This window comes from Ambystoma mexicanum, chromosome 9 (assembly GCF_040938575.1).
Source record: "Ambystoma mexicanum isolate Mex_15411 chromosome 9, UKY_AmexF1_1, whole genome shotgun sequence".
Taxonomy (NCBI): Eukaryota; Metazoa; Chordata; class Amphibia; order Caudata; family Ambystomatidae; genus Ambystoma; species Ambystoma mexicanum.
In genome coordinates this window covers 86,069,005-86,085,399 of record NC_090931.1, presented here as the reverse complement: position 1 = coordinate 86,085,399, position 16,395 = coordinate 86,069,005, and positions in this window count along the sequence as shown.

Here is a 16,395-nt window from a genome sequence, read left to right as displayed (position 1 = left end):
CACTGTCCTAGCATATGCTGACGATCTGGTTGTATTTGACAATACCATAGCTGGACTTAGGCGCTCTGCGGTCACCTTATGGGTGACCACAGACTATAAACCTAGATAAGACAAAGGTACTCAGATTTACTAGGAAAAGAGCATCCCGAGTCAATCTGCGGGTACATAATAACTTTATACTTTACGCTCCATCCTATCGTTATCTTGGAGTAGAATTTGAGCCGTTGGGCGATTACCTCATGTGCCGGCAAGGACATATAACCAGGGCGATGCAAGTGATAGCATTAATATCTTCGTTCACAAACAAACAGGGCGGCTTTACCTTGTGGGGGACTAGACACCTATACAGCCAAGTGTTTGCGCCCATGATTACCTACGGCCTTGAGTCTCTTCTCTCTTTCGATCTTGCCTGGCTGCAAGTGATGGAGGGTAAATTCTGGCGCCGGATACTGGGATTACCTCCGAGTGTCCCAGTGGCCCTGATTAGGCTTGAATTCGGCCTCCCCTCACTCAAAGCATTGGTACTGAAAAGGAGGGCAGTATTCTATCTTAAAATGAAGGGCAGCCCTACCAATTCATTACTGGCTCTGATCCATCAAGAAGTGAGTAAAAAACACACTACTTCTCCCTTCCTGAAAGACATGACCAAATTTCACATGGATATAGGCTGGACGCACAGAGGGGTGACTGTCTCCAAGGATGTTCTGAAAGCACTCGGCAAAAAGGTAGACCTATGGGATTGGTCAGAGAATTTCTCACACCTGAGCAGCCTAAAGACCTTTCATTTTGTAAAATATAGACTCTATAATTTTATGCAACCGCAAGCATATCTGTATCTCTGCCCCACCAAAAGACTCAGATGTTTCATTATTTTGTTCTGTCTGGAGCAATTACCCACCCTGTATAACATAGGAGCCAGGGAAAATATCCCTGCCAGTGAGCGAGTTTGTTGCTTGTGCAAATCTCCTGAATGTTTGGAGACAGCCAAGCACTTGTTGACTGAGTGTTCGGCTCTGGGGAGTTCAATCTCTAAATATCTTGGGGAATTTGTACACGATCCACTAACCATTTGTGAAACCTCATTCTGGCTCTATTGCACTAACACCTGCAACATGCATTTGTTTATTGCATTGTGTAATGTGTGGCAGCTGATTGAAAAAGACCTGGGCTCCTTGATCTGAAACATCTCATCATGGTGGGTTAAAGATTGCTTGTGATACCCTGATCAGGCAGGGGTTTCATACCTTTTGTACCTTTATCATCACTCCAAGGCAGGCTGTTTTTTGTTGAGATGTTTATTGCTTACGTATATGGCTAAGAGTGTGCTGATGTGTAGGCAAAGACTATAAGCTACACATAATTGTTTTTATTTGAATATTTTCTTTTCTTTCAGGTTGTAAATATCTTAAAGAACATTTTTTGCTTTACCACACATTTTCTTCAGTATATGACAACTGCTGATTTGTTTCTTTTAATAAGTTAATATTAATGTATGTAATTTGTATTATGTGTAAAGTTTGAATTTACTTTCAATCTGTATCACATTAAAGAATTATGTTATAGTTACACAAAGGACACCAATTACTATGATTCAAACAAACACTGACTCAAGGTTATTGAGTGAAAGAATATACATTTATTTACACATCAGTTATAAACCATTTCACTAAAGTAAAGCAGTTGAAAAATAACACTATTAATACACTACACCACACCCAATAGACCTTCTATTTTCTCATCCAAAGGTTGGCCTCTGAGGAGGTCAGGTAGAGGTTCACTCTCCTCCTCCTCTTGAGCTAAAGCTAGAAGCAAAGCTCCCACTTATGGTCTCGAGACATATGCCTTTAAACGGTTGGTGTGAATGACTCTGTGAGCCTCCTTAGGTCTGCCTAAGTCCACCAAATAGTTCACCTCTCCAAGTTTACCCACAACCTTGAAGGGTCCTATCAATTTGTCCTGCAAGACCATCTGCTTTGTTGGCACCATAACTAATACAAGCTGGTCTTGAGTAAACTCAACTATGCTGCATGCCAATGTTTGACCAGAGCCTGACCTGCTTTTAAGTTATCACTATCGTCTGTCATCATGTGTGAGATTCTCCTCCAGAGACCTATCACATAGTCAGTCACTCTGACTGGCTTGGAGGAAGGAGTACTGTCCAACCCCTCCTTAATCAGGGCCAATGGGCCTCTGACTGGATGGCCATATAGAAGTTCAAAGGGACTGTAGCCAACTCCCTCGTGAGGGGATTCTCTATAAGCAAAGACAAGGCATGGCAGTTGAAGGTTCCACTTTCTTTTAAGGGGTTCGTTGAAAGCACATATCATGTTCTTTGTAGTACGATTAAACCTCTCCACCAGTCCATCTGTCTGTGGATGGTAGGGTGTAGGTAACTTGTAAGTGACACCACAATTTTCCCACATGGCTTGCATGTAGTGGGACATAAAATTGGATCGCCTGTCAGATATCACTTCCTTAAGAATCCCTACTCTGGTAAAAATACCAAGAAGAGCCTTAGCCACTGCCTGAGCCATAACAGTCCTCATAGGTATTGCTTCTGGGTATCTTGTAGCATGGTCTACTACAACCAGGATAAAACTGTTCCTTGAAGATGTGGGAGGGTCAAGGGGACCAACAATGTTGATGCCCACCCTCTCAAAAGGAACTCCCACCACTGGGAGGGGCACAAGGGGTACCACATTCTTGGCTCCACTCTTGCCAGAGGTTTGCCAAGTGTGACAGATCCTACAGAATTTGTCAACTTCTGAGCCCATCTTAGGCCAGTAGAAGTAGAGGGAGAGCCTTTCCTTGGTCTTTTTGAAACTGAAATGACCAAGAGGCCATCTTCCCAGCTTAACCTATGCTTCCCAACTTCTTGCCCATCACATCTTTGTCTTCAGCTGAAGTCTGCCCTGTTGGGTCAACCTTCTGCCAGTAAAGACTGCAGCTCAGGGTGGTCAACAGGGTCAAGATCTCCAACCAAAACAGTATCTTCCTCCAGATCTGACTCTTCAGAAACTGGATCAACCACACATGGTTGTACCTCACACTCTGCCTCAGTCATGTCCTTGTTGGTAGCACAGGGGTGTTGTCTGATTTTTTCCTTGGGGTCTTGGGTTTCCCCTTTGCTTCTTTCTTTCTATAAATAGCAGTGAGCAACTCCTGTTAAGTTGGAGTGATAGTCTCTTCTATCAATTCCTCTGGAGAGTCTCTCAAGGTCCTCTCCCTTGCAGGCCTAGTGAGCTCCTGTCTCCTTTTACTGGGAGGCCTGGGGGTCCTTGACACAACTCCAAGAGGTTTTAGATCATTACCCAACGGGACGCTCCCAGGCACTTCACACTACACACTGACAGGTATTTTGACAGTCATATCATTACACTGGATGAGAGCTGGTAACTGGGGAAGCATTTGCACAGGGCCTCTAGCTAACTTGGTGAGGTGTTTGGGTACGTTAGCAACATCCTCCACCTTGAAAAATGATTCATCTATCACAGTTATGCTGGCTCCAGTGTCCCTGATAGCATGGGTCTCCTGGCCATTCACAAGAACACTATCTTTATAATACTCTTTAGTATTATCTGGGATGGAATTATAGACATCTAAATTATGTTGTTCCCACAAGCCCAGGGACACTAAAGCTAAAGAAACACTGGCTGAGACACTCATGGGTTCATCAGCCAGTAGGTGAAAGTTTCCACTTGCCGTAGGTACTTCTTCCTCTGGGGAGAAGGCTAAGGAGACAGTGTGGACCCCTGAAGGTTTACCCTTAAATCTGGGATCCCCTTTTCACATGGTCAGTTGACCCACAAACGTAGTATTTCCCAATAGTCTTGATGAATGGGGGTTTGTTCTGACCTCTATCTCGTTTGGGTCCAGAATGTGCACTAGTCTGGTTCAGTTTCCCTTGTGGCTTACCCTTATTGTTTTGTTTGTGGCCCGCTTTTGGATTGGAGGTATTAGAATTCTCCTTGTTATCTTTCTTTGGCTGCTTTCCCTCATCCTTCTTCAGAGTTGCCCCAGAATCCTTGTGAATAGCCTTGTTGGCAACTCACAAGTCAGCAGCCTTAGCTAACGTCTTTGGATCTATCTCCTTAGAATCAGCAAGTGCTGTCTGAGCTCAGCAGAGCAGGCATCATAAATTGACTTCAACATAACAAGATTTCTCATACCTTCATAAGTGTTCACTCTGTAACCCTTATTAATAATAATAATAATAATAATAATAATAATAATAATAATAATAATAATAATAATAATAATAATAATAATAATAATAATAATCAACCCAACCATCTAAGCTTTTCAAACATTCACACACCCAGGTAGCCCAAGGGGTACCATCATGCTTTTTGAGGGTCCTAAACCTCTTAAGGTACTGGGAAGGGGTCTTCCCAAATCTAGAAATTAAAGCTAGCTTCACACACTCATAATCCTTCCTATCCACTTCACCCAACTCCATCACAACATCAGATGCAACAGTGGGTAGCCTAGAGAAGAGCCAAGGAAGCAACTGATTCCCAGTAATGTCTTGAATCCCATGGTTATATTCAAACATTGCCAACCAATCCAATATATCAAGCTTAACCTCATGCATACCCACAATTTCTTTAGGCATATGGGGTCTCTTAGGACTGGAAGACCTAGAAGACTCTGGGAGAGAAACATTTTCAATGGAGAATCTCTTCATTTCTAATGCATGATTCAACTCCATTTCTCTGAGCTTTAGTTCATGATGCTTTTGTTCAGTTTGAGCATGTTTGAATTCTAGTTCAAGCCTCATCTTTTCTAGAGCAATGAATTCAGGACTGAGTGTAGGACCTGCAGGGGTCCCAGTGGACAAAGGCTGAGGTGGTAGAGCATGTAAGGGAGCAGTGGGGCCTACATTGTGAGACACATCTACTTCCTCTAACTCATCAATAATAGACACATTATCATCCTCATAATTTTCCACATTTACTGAGGGGTTAGGTATTCGGACCCACCCTCCAGAGTTTGTTTCTCTAACAACCTTTCAATCAATTCAGACTTTTTGCCTTTAACAGAGGGATTCCTTTCTCGACACAGATTTTTCAGATAATCCACAGTGTAACTAAGGAGGGTCTCCTGACTGTAGCTTTCCATATCAGACATGATTAATTTTGCTTTTTAGTGAGGTTTAGCCTTGTGGTTAGTTGATGCAAGATAATAGCAGCACTCTAAGTGTAATCACTATACTTGATCCTCACCGCTGTACACCAGTGTTAGGCAGAATTATATGTAGTACCTTTTGGAAACACCACACACAATTATGACTAGAAGTGACAGTACAAATTCACCTTTGGTACAAGCCTGTACTACACAGTAAAGTGGTAGCGATGGCTGAGCAGCCTGATTTATATCAAGAGTAAGTGAGCAGTATCAATAGTTACACAAAGGACAGCAATTACTATGATTCAAACAAACAATGACTCAAGGTTTCTGAGTAAAAGAATATACATTTATTTACAAATCAGTTATAAAACATTTCACTAAAGTAAAGCAGTTGAAAAATTACACTCTTAATACACTTCACCACACCCAATAGATTCTGGACAAGTTAGGCTCAAAATGAAGTGTGAGCAAAATGGCACTCCAGTAAATTAAAAGGGGGGGATCAAAGTTAGGCAGAAATTGAATAACACCAACAAGTAAGTAAGCAGGGCAATCTAAAGAAAAGGGAACTACAGTGAGAAAATCTGATTGAAAAGGCTAGGGCCAAAGTCAATAGGAAAACAGTCTTTTGGCCAAGATCACACAGTTCAGGGTAGTTTGCGGTTAAGTCTTTTCCAAGAGTCCAGAACAAAGTTGGTCAGTAGAAAAGTTAGTTTAAAGAATGGAGAAGGACAAGCCCTCGGATTGGCGAAAGGTTTCACACACCTTCACCGCGGCTGAACGAAATGAACAACCGGATTTGAATAGTACCTTTAAGTGGAGAAGAAGCTGTAGCTAAGACATACATTCCTGGCAGGTTCTGCAGGCTCACGGTTCCTAAAGCGACTGTCGGACTGACATGAAGTAGGAAGAAGGAATGGTTCTGCACTACCAGAGAAGAAACCAGCAGCAGAGCAAAGCAACAAATAAAAGGTGCGCTCCTTAAAACCCAAGCAGGGTCCGACCTTCCTGGCTATCCGGTTTACTGTAGCTCTGTACAGTAAATTCGACCAGAGGAGGGAGGCCTAGCTTGGAGTTTGGATGAACTGGTTGGTCCCACCAGCTCAAGAGAAGAAGATTCCTTACAGCTCTTCTCTGTCGTTGGAGTCTGAAGATTCGGACCTGCAGCAGGGCTTCACCGGGTGGTTCAGTTGTTGTAGCAGCCCTCTTCTGTCAGTTCCTCGTGGGCCTTTTCGTCCCAGTGGCGACTCTGCCTTTCCAGCCCCAGAGACCTGCTTTGTATGCAGTTTTCCCCCATTCACACAGCCTGGGCTGTCAATCACACAGCAGAGTGGCTGTCCTGGCGGGACATTCACCTAGCCAATCAAACAGGACTGCGAGTTGGGTTACCAAGGGAACCCATGGCAGGGGTCCTAAAACCCCACACTCACATCCTACCTACCCAGACTTTCAAGCACCTAAGGAGGGCTTCTGTGCAGAATCCAGCGAAAGGACGCCGAACAAAGGAACCAAACCTGGTTTGGTGCGTAGAGACGAACACGAGAAAGACTTTTCCAAAAAGAAATGGCAACTAAACCCAGCCAGAACCAAATTAAAAACAATATGGTCCAGTGGGTTTAAGTTTGAGGCTACTAAAGTAGCCTAAAACAATACCAAGGCTATTTAATATAACCGCGGTAGAAATAATCGGATAGATACCACTGCCACCAGCCAAGTCTTAATGAAAAGAGAACAAAACAATGTTCCATGAGAGACAGATAAAAAGGGATAAGTATTAACCCTTTCCAGGACTCTATGTAAAAAAGTTTGTACTGTGCCTGTGGTTTTAGAAAGATTAATAAAGTCAATGGCAACTTTACATGTTCTGGGAGAAAGTAGTCAGTCCCAGAATATGGAGTTTAAAGTGGGAAGTCTGAAAAAGACAACCATTTGTCACTGCACTGAGGGTGCTGAGGAACACACAGTAACAAGATGATGCCTGTGGAGTAGGTGAGGCTCCACAGTCTATGAACAAAAAGTTAAACACACACAGCAAAACACATGTAAGAGTGGGAAAAAAGACTCACACTCTTACCAGGTGAAAAAAATAAATCCTACAAACCCAGCAATGCTGCTGAGGGACTCAGTAGGTAAGGGAAATTAGCCATTCTTGCGAATTCTCCCTAACAGTCGGTGGCAAACCGTTCCCCAGCATGTTGCACTATGGATTCCGTAAGTATGGTGAGCACTTCAGGGACTCTAGATGTCATGCCTGCTGTCAGGTTACCAGTATCAACGTGTCCAGATGGCAACAGAAAGTACGCGATTTAATGTGGACCGTGTTTTTCTAAATGGCTACCAGTGAGATTGCAGTTTCTGTGGTGATGTTGTTTCGAGTCCTGGCGTTTCCGTTGCTGGTGTTTCCATTTGTTAAACGCCGGTAACAGTGCCATTGACATTTCTGATATCGGTGCCACCGATTTTAGTGCAGGGTGACAGTGTTTCTGTAATGCCGGTGGCACTGTTACCTGCATTCCGGATTGCTTTCTCCCACAGGGTTGTAATGTGCCAGTGATTCCGTGGTTGCAGTTGCCAAACACTGTGCCACAGGGTCCATGGAATCTAAGTATGGAGTTATAGTTGAATACATTTGCTCAGGCCAAGTGACTATGGTGACAGAGATGGAGGGATGGACCTCTAGGACTGTGCTTGAAAGAGGGCATGGCATGTCAATATGGTACTAATAAGAGAACCTGAGGGAGGAAAAGTCCTTATTAGATGCCCTTCAGGTTTATACAGTGATAAGGGCATTTCAGGGACTAGTGGCAGGACTCTGTGTCATTGCTCTGGAGCTCTAAGCAATGTGGCAGGAGCAGACACTCAGCCTGAGGCAGTATAATTGTCTAGAATGGGTGACTTTTGGTGATGTTGAAGATAAAAACTCGTTTGACCTCGCTTTGTAAAATGTTTTGATTCTGGAGCCACGCTGCCCTAAAATAAAGATGCCACATCATTTACATTATTTCAATAGTTTATTAAGAGCTGCTTACAAAGCGAAGATAACAAGCATTGTTGCTATGCTTACAAAGAGTAATACAAAGCTTCACAATGGTCCCTGCAGTGATTTCTGTCTTGCACTTTATATCACACAGCTTTCTTGAACAGACAAATGGTTATCATGAAGCAAAGGCTGGCACATGTATCACTAACTGTGCCCCATAAGCATACACCGATAAAACACACAGACCTGCATTTAGCTTTTTTTGTAATGGTTCCCTGGCAGAGATCCTGCAGCAATCTGGACGCCTCTGTGCAGAATATAAAAGCCGTCACCAACCTACACAGCATGACCCATAGCCTAATTCTGTACATTTGTAAAGAGACATTCTTTTTGTACATCAATAATATCTAATAATGATACCAATCGTTTAGTCAGTGGTTGCTATACGATTCTTCGGTTTCTGGCCACATCAGTGTAAGTATTATCTCAACAGTATTTGTTGTATCGGCATCAGATATTAAGGATGAGTGTCCTCTGCAGCTGTTGTTGAGGGGGCCACTAGCGCCGCTTATTTGTGTAGTGACTGCCAAAGTGTGACTGCTGAGAAGGAGGACATGGAGGGTGACAAGAGAACCTAGTTTGAAATGTGGTCTGAAGAATTGAAACCAGTGGCGGTAACTGAGTGGAAGGTATTGTGAAATGTCGAGTATCAATATGTCTTGTCCAAATCAAGCTATTACTTGTTTTTGGCAAGAGGGGAAGAAGTGGCTGGAGTTTACAAGGAACAAATAATAAATATAATGTGAATACTAATTAGGGGTACTCTGTAATGTACTTACTTGTGTATAAATACATCACAGAGCCTTATGTGAGCAAATAAATACACTCTAAAATAAACCTTATCTTGTGGATAATGTCAAGGTTCCACAGAAGATTGAGAAGCACAAGTATTGTAAACCCTATTTATTTTAAGGTGGGTGTAAAGTTATTTATCTGGGGCAAAACGTATTTTTACAATTAGCTTGCATATATTTGAACAGATATCCATTTGAATTTCTTTGCAGCTGGTAATTCATGCAAAGAAAACAATGCCTTTTTTCCTTAAAGTTCCTCTTTGGATCAGGTAATAATAAGAATGGTAGCGCCCCTTTCTGGTGCACTTCTCTGCTCGCACCACTGGTCTAAACACATATGCTGGACTGCACGGGTAAAAGTTGGGGGACAGGATCTATTCATCCTTTATTGCTATTCTTCGCTGGGAGCACTTCCCTGTTTTCTGGGAGTAAAAGGGGCTGGAATCCAGCTTGTCTTTATGGCTGGCTCCAGCGGTTCCAGCCTGTTTTTGTGTGTTAAGAAGGGGTGGGGCAAATGATACATCATATCTAAATAAGACAGCACATTTAACTCTCATGGGGTGCATGTCCTTGTTGCAGAGAGATTTGTGGCAGGCTTGAAATGAGGTAGGGGTCACTCTGGCTTTTGCTTTTCTGAAGTATCTAAAATAGGTAAAGTTGAAGTAGTGCTTCTGAGGTTGCTTCTATGAGTATCATTGAGCGTGGCTGTAATAGAATAGTGAGAAGTAATAGCAGAGAACCATTGAATTTGGTCATATTATAATAGGAGAGACTGCATGACATACATGTACATGCAAAAGGCCTGCAATACTCAGCAGTCGCATTACAAGCATCCAGTATGTGAAGTGTAGCCTTCTGAGGACTGTTGCATGTGTATCATCGAGATTGGTAATAATATCTGAGGGGGAGTTAATAAACAGCTAACATGAGAATCACTGAGGTGGGACAAAGTATTAGAGGGAGGGTTTGTGGCAGGCATTTACTTCTAAATGGCTATTTGGACTGGGAAAGGATCAGTCACATGTCAAGCACACATGATGCAACCTTTCATATTCTGAGGTTGTTTAAACAAATCGCATCAACATTTTTAATTAAGTGAAAGGTTTATTGCATTGCAGCTATGTATGCATACAGGTTTATGTAGCACAAGCCTGCAAGTAAGCATCAGAGTGTTGTTTAAGAGGAGAGGGTACTGGGAAATGAAGAGGCAGAGGAACTTGTGGTGGGTTGAGGTAAGGGTGGTATGTGGTACTTTGGCTCAGACACATCGGTCTGCGATTGATGGTGAGGTTGAAGGCAATGGTAATAGACTTGGCTTGTACAGATCTTGATGGAAGGCAGTCACATCTGTGTCATTCACAATGCAGCCATTTATCCTTCAGAGGTTACTTACATCCGGGGGGTCTGAGCATGAAAGGGGAGTGTACTGTGGTGATTAGCCAATCAGGTGTTGAGGTTCTGCTTTGTAGTGAGAGAGGCTGTGTGTAGTGAGGATGGCAGAGGTAGAGAAAGTCAGAGTGTTGGTGGTCGGAGATATATTTGTGAATAGTTTGGAGATGTATGCTAAATCCAGGCTTGTGGCTACCAATTTTGATTTAAAAGGAGTGGAGGTGGTGTGGTGCACTGGACCTGGTTTTAATTTGCAGGGAGTGCTGGTAGTTTGTAAGGATATGGCTAGGTTCAATAGTCCAGATGTAGTTGTCCTGCACTTTGGTGCTCTTCATTTGCGCTATGTCAGTGTCCCTACTTTGTTGAGATATCAGCAAAAACTGGTTCAGGCAGTGATGAAAGTCCTACCAAATGCCAAGGGCAGCATTGGACAATAGTTATGTTTTTTGTCCTCAGCAAAATGGTACAAGGTTTTAGTTAACCTAGGCATGTTTGCTTTCATGGTTAGAGCTGAGATATTCTCTTGCAATAATGATAACATTGAATCTGGCAATGTTGTTTATTTAAAAACAGAAGGCATGTTTTTATCCTTCATGGGAAATGCCATGCTGTTTAGTAATATGAGAAATGTTTTGGAGAAGCTAATGTAAACATATTTGGAGAAAAGTAAAAAATAAAATAATAAATGAATACAAAATAAAACGTTTTTCAGAAGCATCTTTAACAAAAAAAATATGCTCTTTTCAGAGCCACCACCAAAGGGGAGATGTGGTATCCTGGTTGCAATTTCTGACCCCCAGCCACGGCTGTTCAAGGAGCGCAATTGCAACATCCAGGGCTTTTGAGGGTTCCAGACATGGAAATGGGACTATGCAGGCTAGAGGATTGGTCAATAACATTTTCTGGGTGTGGTCTGTAAGGAGAGACTGAGCCAGAAGATCTGTTTGTTGAGAGGAGAGCAGATGACTATGACTATCGCTATGTCTTTAAGGAGGCAGAGTGTCTGGATTTTGGGAGACTCGTGGACACATTGGCTGGAGGTGTATGAACAAAAATATGGAGTGGCTGCAGAACTTGGATTCTTTCATGTGAATGTGCACTGGTATGCAGTGTGTGGAATTAAGTGGCTGGATTTGGTTCCTCGTTGTGCTACTTTGGTGACACAGCGTCATCCAGACATTATTATTATTCATTATGGAGGGAACAGTTTAGGACGTGTGTCTGGAATCTCCTTGCAATTTGCAATGAAAGAAGGACTTGGGAAAGTCATGGACATGTTTCCAAACTCTCAAGTACTTTTTTTGCGTATTGGACAGAGACAAACGTGGCTTTGTTCTTCTTCATTTGGTCCACAAATGGAGAAAGTGAGGCGCAATGTCAACAAGGCTGTTTGCGCTTTTTTGAGAGTTGTTGGTATGTCTTCTTTTCACAATGAAAATATTATGTTCCATAGCACACACATTTTTCGCAGAGATGGAGTCCATTTTACTGATGCTGGGAATCATATTTTCCTGAGAAATATACAAAAGGCATTGCGACAGTTTTTGGAAGTATAGCAATCCTTTTTCCAGTAGCTGTTGATTACTTGAACTTTTGAAACAGAAAGAAAAAACATAAAAATGCTCTTTTCAGAGCCACCACTTACTCCCATAGAAGAGTGCAATGGTTTTGATAGCTCAGCTCCTCAAAAATGTCAATGTCCGTGAACTGTCCGCGGACTTCTAAAAATGCACAGGGCCCTGCAGCATTTAATTGGTACCTCTATTATTAAACTGTGAAATGTGACTCTGAAAAGAGCCTTCTTTTGTTTTTTGTTTTTTTAACAAGAGACACAAGAAAAGGAAGGAAGGGTAAGGAGGAGGCACCAACCACAGGGCAAAAAAGGGCAGGTGGAGAGAGGAAGATGTTGGGTGGGCCTTAATCAGGTAGGTGGCAATCTTTCTCATGCTCCCAGACCGTAGCCTTGAAAGTACTTCAAAGAGTCTCCCCCCTGCAGAGTACTGCATTGCAGTACATACACAATACTGTGACCCTCGAAAGGTAAGGATCTACTGTGTCACATATAGCCTGTGAGGCTGCTTCAGGGATGCGCTGCCCCACAGGAGTGTTCCTTGTGGTTGCAGGAGCAGAAACGGAGGATGCAATAGAGGAACGCAACCTACTACTTTTATTGCAGGGGACAACCCTCCGAATTGCCCCTGTGTGGAACGATCTTAGGTGTCGCCGCATGGAGGTAGTCCCGTAACTCTACAAACCCGGTTTGCCATGACTGAGTTCCATCTGGCACTCAGTGCAGCACACCTTGTGTGCATGAGCTTTGGGTACCCCTCCAACGATAGTAAATAGCCTCCACATGCAAGATCCACAGGGGTTGTGAGTAGTAGGTACTTCCACTACCTCAACCTCGTCATCCTCTTCATCACTCTCTGCATCTTCATGCCTGTTCCCCTCCCCAAGCCCTTGGGAAGGTGGTGGTGGTGGAGGTGGTGGGGGTGATGCTGAAGCCGAGGAAGCTGTAGAGGTGGACGCTATGGTTGCCATCTGTATGTAGCACAGCAGGCAGAGGAATGGCACAGCAGACACAGCACACACGGGACAGCAGGCAGAGGTCAGCCGCCAATGCAGTGTAGATAGCACAGCACACCAGTATTGAGCAAAGCTCTCTCTGGTAGCCAAAAGCAGAATGAGGAGCAGCTTGGGGATGTGGCCTTGTATGGGGGTGCAGGGGAGCGCTTTGCGGACAACATTGTGAACACCAAAGAGGGCTCAAAAAGTTCCAAAAAGTATCCAGATCACTAGGGAGATAGTCTGGGACATGCAATGGAGAAGTTTCACAGTGAAATACCTTGGATTGCTCACAAAAGCACTTTTTTGGGTGTCCGGGGTCCCAGACTGTGTTTGCGAACAAGGACCGGCGCTTAGCGTGGGTGCGGTCACATGATGATGTTGCAGACATGTATGCAAATGGGACTGCTGTCTGTAGGACACCAAATGCACAAGGTTGATTGTACGCATGCGCGCGGGTGTTCTACGGACATTGTTTCGGTCCCCAAACTAATCAAAAGTGCGACACACATGCGGCGGACAGTTACGTTACATCAGTGATGACATCACATGTGCATTTACTTTTCATACAAGGGGTTGGGAATGTAATGTTGGCAAAAAAGTGTCAGGAATGATCGGGAGATGTGTAATGAACTACATACTTCATTACGCAATGTACTGTTCTAAAGAACATTCCATTACAGTGTTTTTTCTAGTACAGGAACCTACTCCTACAGAAACGTAGGTATTGGCTTCAGCATACACCATAGAAGTGCAATATTTGTAATTTTCCAAAGTTAGATACTAAAACGGTGAATGCTTCTGTATCAGACTTTTCCGTACTAAGAAACATCTACTAAGTAGGTAATAATGCATCACTTACTACATACTTGTACTAGTAAACACAAAACATAAAGAGACCACAATGCATACAAATGTGGGGCTTATGTATGTAGAGTTAAATAAGCAAACAAGAGGCAGTATGATTAGCAACTGTGTATAACCTACATGATTATTTTCACGCACAAAAATGATTGCTGTGTTTCAGGCCTGCTTCTTCCCCTATTTATGTACATCATAAAATGCCATTAAATTCTAAGGAAAGTAGTGTAAGACCATGTGAGAATAACAACGTCTATTAATGTAATACCTTTTGAATGTTTAGTTTCTGACTGTTAGTAAATAAACCCACCTGGCCTAGACATGTCACTGAACAAAAAAGAAGGAGCTAGACATGTGATGTCATCAGTGATGTCATCAATGATATTTGTGATGTCATCTTTGATGTCATGTGTGTTAGTCTTAGCAGTGCATGGTGGTGGTGCGAGTTAAGGTTGCTTAGCTTACCATAACTGGCGGAATTTCAGGGTTTTTTCGATTTTACTTGTAACCATAACGTCTCTTTGACAACGTTTTTTCACGGAATTTCATAGGTTTTTTGTAGCGCAGCAACTTAACCATACGTCCCAAATATATATATATATATATATATATTGCAGCTGGCATTGTGGAACTTTGGATGTTATTCCTAAATCCATATGATGATGGCTGCACGGTCACTTCATTACACTAGCTTGGACATGGATCAATATTATCTATTGATGGCCTTTTTGGGATAGATGTGCATGTTCTGTCTTTCAGATTTAAACCACACTCTAAGTTGTCTAGGAGCTGTTATATCGAATGTATATGTGGTGCATAATGCATATTATTACAATAGAAATATTTTAGTCTATACTATCTGGTCATTGTCCCCTTGAATTTGTGCATTCATTACTTTGATCTTTATGTTCAGTCTTTCTTGTTTACATATGTCCAGTGTTAGGGTTTAGCGTGTACCAGAATATGTTGTTGTGCTCTACTACACTAACTAAGGAATAGACCTTGTTTCAGTACTAGTGATGTGACGGGTCACCTTTTCTGTCAATTTGTTTGATAAGGCACTGTTGTGAAGATGTGCACTTGTACTGGTAATTTGTCTGTTAGTTAAGGCATTCATGCAGCTGTGATGCTTAGTGGTGTGTTCCTTAATTGTGGGTGTGCAAGGAGAGGGTGTATTGCGCACTGTCTTGAGCTACTTGTGGTTATTCAGATGTGTGATTATGACAAGGTGTTTATTTGTTTGTCCTGTATCATTGCTTACTTTGTACTTATTCACTGTTATGCTACCAGTCACAGAGTGGGTTCTTCATGGGTTGTAGTAAGCTCATCAGGAAGGTGTGCTGAGTAGATGGTGTTGGTGCTTGGTTTTAGTTGCTGGGACCTCTGTTTGTTTGTTGTATAATAATAATAATAATAATTTAGCATTTATATAGCGCTATGAACCCTCAGGTATCTGAGCGCTGCTTATTATCACCCACAGTGTTTGGTGCTCATTTATCGACCTCGGAAGGATGAAAGGCTGAGTTTGGCCCTGCCAGGATTCGAACCTGCATTGGCAGGCTTTGCACAAAAGTCAAAGTGAGCGCTCTACTCGCTGTGCTATCTGACCAGAATGGATAAAATGGGCACCCTTTATTGGCTCTTGTGAAGTCTATCTGTTGATTGTCATTCCTGGGGTGGTTGCTTTACAGGGTAGTGCTCGCATGCAGAGTATGTGTAGAGGGGTGTTTGTCCATTTGGGGTGGGGGGCTGTGCTAAACCAGAATTTATTGAGGTGGGTATAGTGGGTTCAGTCCTTGATGTTAGTAATTCTATGCCACTGTGCTTCTGAAGTACATCATTGTTGATGTTCCCTCCAGACTTCATGTGGCCTATGCAGATGTATTGGTGCTGAGTGTGTTGAATGTTTGTGGTGTTTTTTATTGGAAGAGTTGGGCTCCTCTGACTGATTCTGAGTGAGTTAGTTGTTTAAAAAGTTGTTTTCTGGGTTTGGTGTGAGATCTATGTTTCTTTTTTTTTAACTCTTCCTCTTTTTCACAGTTCTTACGTAAAAGGATGTTCAATCTCTGGGGAAACCCATCGCCAAGGCTGATATCAATGTACCAATAGATAGATGACAAACAGCTTTACCTTTGATACATTGCATAAATGATATCCATCAACTCATGTACTGTTTGTGCCTATCAAAGCCTGGATGTCAATTGCCTACCTGAAGATCAACCCTTCAAAGACTGAATGTATTCTTCTAGGGAGCCCCACTAAGCATGCCTACGTTCAAACTTGTCTGACTGATATAAAGCATGATCAAATCATGCCTTCAATCTCACCCAGTGCAAAATCTCTCAGCTTTACTATTGACCGTGATCTTTCATTTAAAACACACATCGCCAAGAAGACCCAGGCAGTATGGTACCAGGTTCCGCTCCTCTGCAAAGTAAAGCCTTTCATCCCTGCCCAGTGCTCAGAGTTTCAAAACAGTTGTCCAAGCCCCTGGTCATCTTCCACAAGGGTGTGTCAAAACTATTTTGGCAGATGACTCAAATGCCATGTGACCTTCTGAAAGCTGTAAAGAATGCAGCAGCATGTTTCAAAAAGGGCTAAAAAAGTTGACCTCAT